The sequence below is a fragment of the Cervus canadensis genome, chromosome 19, assembly GCF_019320065.1.
Source record: "Cervus canadensis isolate Bull #8, Minnesota chromosome 19, ASM1932006v1, whole genome shotgun sequence".
Taxonomy (NCBI): Eukaryota; Metazoa; Chordata; class Mammalia; order Artiodactyla; family Cervidae; genus Cervus; species Cervus canadensis.
Window position 1 is genome coordinate 59054269 of NC_057404.1, and position 8482 is coordinate 59062750.

At 37.2% G+C, this 8482-nt stretch overlaps 1 non-coding gene across 1 annotated transcript; it reads left to right on the forward strand.

Annotated features, from left to right (window-relative positions):
• The first annotated feature begins 3742 nt into the window (after positions 1–3742).
• LOC122422448 lies at positions 3743–3849 on the forward strand. Its single transcript, XR_006263844.1, has one exon. It is a non-coding gene; the product is annotated as a U6 spliceosomal RNA (small nuclear RNA).
• The last annotated feature ends 4633 nt before the right edge of the window (positions 3850–8482 follow it).

Genomic DNA, 8482 nt, shown 5'->3' on the forward strand with positions numbered 1-8482 from the left:
AATGTGCAATGTCTCAGGAGGTTAAGAAGGTGATGTGTGGAAATTGAGACTCCCTGAAAAAGTTCAAATAGATAAGAGGGAGACTAAAAATGGATGCTAAAAGCCCATGATAGATTATTTAAGTATCATAGAGGACATTGTTTACCTATTAATAAAATTGTCAGTGCTGAAATGTTCAAATTTATGGAAGAAGAAAATGATTCTTTAACTGTGTAGAAAAATTTAGTTATACAAGAAGATAATTATTAAGAATATGTGCACATGAGATTTCATTTTAAACAGAATCAGTGGAAGGAAGTTTATTTTCCCCCACAGGTATTCTCAAGGAGAGTATTGGCCCACTGCATGTCACAAGCACAAGAACTCGGGAAGTACTATCTAAAGATTAAATGTGCAGAAGCAAGGGGCTGCTGGAGGACAGGTAAAGGTTAGGAACTGTGAAAAAATACATATTTTAGATTTTGCTTGATTTTAAGAGACTTTGGAGAATTCAAGTGGATATGTGGAAAAAATGAAGGCACTTCTAATGAAGATCATATCTTTTATACTTTGAAAATATTGTTTGCTCAGTTACAAATATGTATGTATGTGTCAGTCATTTAGTCATGTCCAACTCTTTGAGACTCCATGGAGCCCGCCAGGCTCCTCTGTCCATGGAATTCTCCAGGCAGGAATACTGAAGTGGGCTGCCATTCCCTTCTCTATGGGAAAATTATGTGTCAACTTAAGAATATTTTTGATTATGTATTTTGTATGAAATACTAGTTTTCTTTCTTTCTTTTTTCTTTTTTTTTTTTTTTTTAGTTTTCTTTCTTAATGATATTTCTTTTGCATTGTTAGGTCATTAAATTGCAAAACTGATAATTACATAACCAGTGTTTTGGCCACAATAAGACCAAAAGATGCTATCACTGATAATAGCAGTAGCTATCTTTTGCTTAGTGTTTATTCTATCTACAGACCTGCTTTTAATTTTTTTCTTTATATCATTTAATTCATAGGGAAAATGCACAAAACACTTTCTTGTTATTGTTGTTTAGTCTCTCAGTCATGTCTGACTCAATTGCAACCCCATGAACTGTAGCCTTCCAAGTTCCTCTGTCCATGGGATTTCCCAAACATTTACTGGGGTTTAGACTATTGCTTTAAAATGCTCAAGAAGCACCTCCTGGTTCAAGAGTACAACCCATGTCAGAAACCAAGACCATGCTCTGATTTCTGCATTACACTGCTCTGAGTTAGGACATATTATCAAAACCTCTCTTTATGTCACTCAATGTGATTAAAACAAAATTTTAGCATATTTATAATTAATGTAGATAACACATGCAATGCATTGTCTTGGAGTAGGGCATCAGCAACTGGGACAGGTTTGGCACGCTGCCTGATTTATATGGTCTGTCTGTGAGCTAAACATGGTGTGTATATTTTGGAGTCTTTTAGGGAAAAAATAATAGGTAACGTGAAAAGTTTATGAAATTCAAACTAAATCAAGTTTTATTGGAACAGCAACATCTACACATCTGTTTGTTTACATATTGTGTATGGCTGCCTTAACATTATGTGATGGTCTGTTTCATGTGCTAAATTCATTAGGCTATAGTATTCAGTTGTTTAATCCAACATTAATCTAAGCATTTGGAAGATGTGGTCCATATTTACAGCCAATTGACATCAAGGAAAGGAGGCGAACCTCAACAATGAAGGTGGGGCTCACCCTATCAGTGAAGGCCTTTAGAGCAATACTGAGGTTTTCTGGAAAATAAGAAGACTGCAATATCAACTCTCTCCCAACTTTCCAGTCTGCCAGTCTGCCCTAAAAATTTTAAATTAAAGACTGCAGCAAAAAAAATAAATAATTAAAATTATTTAAAAATTTACATCTGCAGCTATTGATCAAATGCTTGTTATTTTCTGTGTACAGTGCCTACTTTTTATGCTCTATTTCACATAACTCTGTTGGATATGAAAAAAAAAATGTTCTGAGGACAACATTGAGCCAGCAGGGATACTGTGTAGCCAGAGTTAGTGAAGTATCCAGGTTAGAGGGTGGATTTGATTCAATAAAAGACACTTATCTATTCACCATAAAAATAAGAGAGGAAGATGGCACCAGGAGTACGGTACCTATGCTACATTTGCATCACTTACTGTACAATTTCTGTAATTACACCTCAATTAGAAAGAGTCTGTGAAAGATTATAATGTTCCCTAAGTATTGTGATACAACAAAACATTCTGAATACAAAACCTTTGAACACTAGGCATTGAAGAATCTCTTTCTATATTCTAAACATTCTTAGTTCTCACTTTTTTTTTTTTGATGGGATCAGATTCTCTTTTTTAATTAGAGAAAAATTGCTTTGCAATGTTGTGCTGTTTCTGCTGTGCCGCATTGTGAATCTGCCATAAGTATATATATATCCCCACCTCTTTTGTTTCCCCCACCCTGCCCACACCCTCCTCCCTCATTCCACCCATCTAGATCACCACAGAGCTGAGCTCCTGTGTTATATAGCAGCTTTCCACTAGTTATCTATAAATCACACCAGCCAATTACTTTTACACACAGTAGTGTATATATGTCAAAGCTATTTTCTCCATCTGTCCCACTCTCTCCTCCTATTGTGTCCTAAGTCCATTCTCTATATCTGCATCTCCATTCTTTCCCTTCAAATAGGTTCATCAATACCATTATCCTAGATTTTATATATATATTTATGTATATATATATACACACACACACACACATTAATACGCAATATTTGTTTTTTGTTATAACTTACTTCACTCTGTGTAACAGCCTCTAGGTTCATCTACTTCACTGGAACTGACTCAAATTCATTCTTTTTTATGGCTGAGAAATATTCCATTGTATATATGTACCACATTTTCTTAACTGATTCATCTGTTGATGGATATCTAAGCTGCTTGCGTGTCCTGGCTACTGTAAATAGTGCTGCAGTGAACATTGGAGTACATGTGTCTTTTTGAGTTATTATTTTCTCAGGGTATATTTCTTGTACTGGGATTTCTGGGTCATATAGCAGTTTTATTTTTAGTTCTTCAAGGAACCTCCATACTCTTCTCCACAGTGGATGTACCATTTTCCATTACCACCAACAGTGTAAAAGCTTTCCTTTTTTTCCACACCCTCTCCAACATTTATTGTTTCTAGATTTTTTGATGGTGGCTATTCTGGCTAGTACGAGGTGATAACTCACTGTAGTTTTGATTTTCATTTCTCTAATAATTAGTGATAAGGAGCATCATTCCATATGTTTCTTGCCCATCCATATGTCATCTTTAGAGAGACGTCTATTTAGATCTTCCACCCATTTATTAATCGGACTCTTTGTTTGTATGTTTTTTATCTTGAGTTCCATAAGCTGTCTGTATATTTTGGAGATTAATTCCTTGTCTATTGCTTCCTTTGAAAATATTTTCTCCCATTCTGAACATTGTCTTCATCTTGTTTATGGTTTCCTTGGCTGTGCAAAAGATTTAAAGTTTAATTAGGTCCCAAAGAAAATGAAAGTGAAAGTGGCTCAGTCATTTCCAACTCTTTGCTACCTCATGGACTATACAGTCCATGGCATTCTCCAGGCCAGAATAGTAGAGTGGAAGACCCAGGAGATCTTCCCACCCCAGGTATTGAACCCAGGTCTCCCACATTGCAGGCAGATTAGGTCTCAATTGTTTATTTTTGCTTTTATTTTTATTATTTTATATGGTGGGCTGAGTGCTCGCTTTGGCAGCACATATACTAAAATTAGAACGATACAGAGAAGATTAGCATGGCCCCTGTGCAAGGATGACATGCACATTTGTGATGCATTCCATATTTTTAAGACAGACTTCAGAATGGGAGAAAATAATAGCAAGTGAAGAAACAGACAAAGGATTAATCTCAAAAATATACAAGCAACTCCTGCAGCTCAATTCCAGAAAAATAAATGACCCAATCAAAAAATGGGCCAAAGATCTAAACAGACATTGCTCCAAAGAAGACATACAGATGGCTAACAAACACAGGAAAAGATGCTCAACATCACTCATTATCAGAGAAATGCAAATCAAAACCTCAATGAGGTACCATTACACGCCAGTCAGGATGGCTGCTATCCAAAAGTCTATAAGCAATAAATGCTGGAAAGGGTGTGGAGAAAAGGGAACCCTCTTACACTGTTGGTGGGAATGCAAACTAGTACAGCCACTATGGAGAACAGTGTGGAGATTCCTTAAAAAACTGGAAATAGAACTGCCATATGACCCAGCAATCCCACTCCTGGGCATACACACCGAGGAAACCAGATCTGAAAGAGACACATGCACCCCAATGTTCATTGCAGCACTGTTTATAATAGCCAGGACATGGAAGCCACCTAGATGCCCATCAGCAGATGAATGGATAAAGAAGCTGTGGTACATATATACTATGGAATATTACTCAGCCATTAAAAAGAATTCATTTGAATCAGTTCTAATGAGATGGATGAAACTGGAGCCCATTATACAGAGTGAAGTAAGCCAGAAAGATAAAGACCAATACAGTATACTAATGCATATATATGGAATTTTAAAAGATGGTAACGATAACCCAACATGCAAAACAGAAAAAGAGACACAGATGTACAGAACAGACTTTGGGACTCTGTGGGAGAAGGTGAGGATGGGATGTTCAGAGAGAACAGCACTGAAACAAGTACACTATCTATGGTGAAACAGATCAGCAGCCCAGGATGGATGCATGAGACAAGTGCTCAGGGCTGGTGCACTGGGAAAACCCAGAGGGATGGGATGGGGAGGGAGCTGGGAGGGGGGATCGGGATGGGGAACACATGGAAATCCACGGCTGATTCATGTCAATGTATGGCAAAAATCACTTCAATATTGTAAAGTAATTAGCCGCCAACTAATAAACATAAATGGAAAAAAAAATAGAAGGTGGGCTGAAAAAGATCTTGCTGTGATTTATGTCAAAGAATGTTTTTCCTTTTTTTTCCCCTCTAAGAGTTTTATACTGTCTAGCCTTACATTTAGGTTTTTAATCCATTTTGAGTTTATTTTCATTTATGTTGTTAGGTAGTGTTCTAATTTCATTCTTTTACATGTACTTGTCCAGATCTCAAACACCGCTTATTGGAGATGCTGTCTTTCTTCCATTGTATATTCTTGTTTTCTTTATCATCGATTAGGTGACCACAGGTTCATGGGTTTATCTCTGAGCTTTCTGTCCTGGACCATTTGCCCTTGTTTCTGTTTTTGTGCCAGTACCATACTGTTTTGATTACTGTAGCTTTGTAGTAGAGTTTGAAGTTGGGACTCCTCATTCCTCCTGCTCTGTTCTTCTATCTCAAGATTATGTTGGCTATCCAGGGTCTTTTGTGTTTCCATACAAATTGTAAAAGTTTTTGTTCTAATTCTCTGAAGAATGCCATTGGTAATTTGATATTAATTGCATTGAATCTGTAGATTGCTTTAATATATCATTTGAATATTCACGATACTGACACAAAACACCATGGAAATTTGTGAGGAGCTGGCTAGTTTTGCTTTTTGTTTGTATTTAATTTGGTAGATTTAGTTTTACATATTTTTTATATTTGCCAGTCTCTATTGCTATGGGGAAAGACTGAATCACAGAAATTCTACCTTAAAGTTCTATTTGCAGTTAGCTAAAACATATATTTCAGAAATATGTGAACCGTGAACTTCCAGATGTTCAAGCTGGTTTTAGAATAGCCAGAGGAACCAGAGATCAAATTGCCAACATCTGCTGAATCATCAAAAAAGCAAGAGAGTTCCAGAAAAACATCTATTTCTGCTTTATTGACTATGCCAGAGCCTTTGATTGTGTGGATCACAATTAACTGCGGAAAATTCTGAAAGAGATGGGCATACCAGACCACCTGACCTGCCTCTTGAGAAACCTGTATGCAGGTCAGGAAGCAACAGTTAGAACTGGACATGGAATAACAGACTGGTTCCAAATAGGAAAAGGAGTACATCAAGGCTGTATATTGTCACCCTGCTTATTTAACTTATATGCAGAGTCCATCATGAGAAACGCTGGGCTGGAAGAAGCACAAGCTGGAATCAAGATTGCCGGGAGAAATATCAATAACCTCAGATATGCAGATGACACCACCCTTGTGGCAGAAAGTGAAGAAGAACTAAAGAGCCTCTTGATGAAAGTGAAAGAGGAGAGTGAAAAAATTGGCTTAAAGCTCAACATTCAGAAAACTAAAATCATGGCATCTGGTCACATCATTTCATGGCAAAGAGATGGGGAAAGAGTGGAAACAGTGTCAGCCTTTATTTTTGGGGGGGCTCCAAAATCATTGCAGATAGTGATTGCAGCCATGAAATTAAAAGACACTTACTCCTGGGAAGGAAAGTTATGACCAACGTAGACTGCATATTAAAAAGGCGAGACATTACTTTGTCAACAAAGGTCCATCTAGTCAAGGCTATGGTTTTTTCAGTAGTCATGTATGGAAGTGAGAGTTGGACTATAAAGAAAGCTGAGAGCTAAAGAATTGATGCTTTTGAACTGTGGTGTTGGAGAAGACACTTGAGAATCCTTTGAACTGCAAGGAGATCCAACAAATCCATCCCAAAGGAGATCAGTCCTGGGTGTTCATTGGAAGGAGTGATGTTGAAGCTGAAACTCCAATTCTTTGGCCACCTGATGTGAAGAACTGACTCATTTGAAATGACCCTCATGCTGGGAAAGATTGAGGGCAGGAGGAGAAGGGGACGACAGAGGATGAGATGGTTGGATGGCATCACTGACTCAATGGACACGAGTTTTGGCAAGCTCTGGGAGTTGGTGATGGACAGGGAGGCCTGGCGTGCTGTGGTTCATGGGGTCACAAAGAGTCAGACACGACTGAGGAACTGAACAGAACAGAAAGCATATATGGATATAGCACAACAGTCTATGGTGAATACTTGCTTCAATAGTTCTATGCTTTGTAGATAGCATCAATTACTATTCTTTGTTATGTTTGTTTTCAGATAAAATTCCAAATACTGAATTTTTATAGTTTTCCTTAATTATTTGACATTACACATATACTAATAGGAAGCTTCTCTCTATCAGGAGTAGAGATTATAGGTTGAGTAATTGAAAACATACATTTAAAGTAAAGAATCATTTACAGATAATGAGTTAGGCTTAGATATTTTATTTTAATTAAAAATAATTGCACATATCTGTATCAATATTTGCATTTAGTTTGGTTTACTTAAACATAGACACTCTACTTAAATAGATTTTTAAAACAATCTGAGTAAAGCATCTTTATAGATTTTTCCTTTTCCCTAGTCTTTAAAATCATCTCCTTCACCTAATTCAATATTTTTAAAACACACTACTTTTATCAGTTTTTCAAAAATTTAACGTGATCTTCATATAAATAATGACCTTTATATACATGTTTAATTTATTTACATAATATTTGTTTGGATTACACAATAAATCAATGCATAAAATAATCAATTAATAAAATTAGCCTAAAAGATTTTTGAAGAAGATAGGTGGGAGAATTGGCAAGCATCCCACCTGCAAGGCAGCTGAGTGAAAGAGAGCTGAACTGAGCCGTGTTTCCAAGGGAATGGGGAAGATGTATTAGTCTGGTTGGTTACCTAGACAAGATTGGATGAGTTTTTAGTCGGACAATCTATGGTATTAGATGGGACCTGTGTGGAGGTGACTCAGACTTGCCCACACTTCAGATGCCTGGGTTGTTATAATTGTCTTCAAAGTGTACCTCTGCCTCTCCCCTGCTGCTGTTTCAGCCTGGACCCGTTGCTCTGCTCAGGCCTCCCAAGGGTTTCCATCTCAGAGAAAAAGCTGAGGTCTCACACCAGCCCCCGCCTTTTGGCATGACCTGTTATCTGTCTACCTCGGTAGCACCCGCTCCCTGTTCACTCTGCTCTGCCTGCACTGACTAGCCTGTCTTCACACATGCACACACTCAGGCCTCGTGGCCCTTGCACCGACTCTGCTCTGCCAGCTGTTTTTTCTCATGTACCCAAGTGGATCACCACTTCATTTCTTTCAGATTTGTAGTCAAATGGCTGAACTTGTCTAGGAAAACTCTCCTGGATCCTCATCCTAAAGTACATCATTTTTTCCACCCCCAAATTATTCCTAGCTCTTCCCTATTTGATTTTACAACACTTATTTGTATCTGACATACTCCATGCTTTACTGAAGTTTCTGTACATTGTCTGTCTTTTGTACATTGTGCAGATGTAAATCGCTAATTTTTCAGTTTTGATTTCTTTCATATAATAATTCTAAACCAATTAACTTTCATAATTTTATTTAACTGAATTTATACATATGTGTGTATTTTGTTAACTACTTTTCTCTAATACCTACAATAATACCTGGGATTTAGGAGATACACAGCAATATTTGAGAAGTGAATGAACAAATGGATTAATGTGCTGTTTATTAATCATAGCT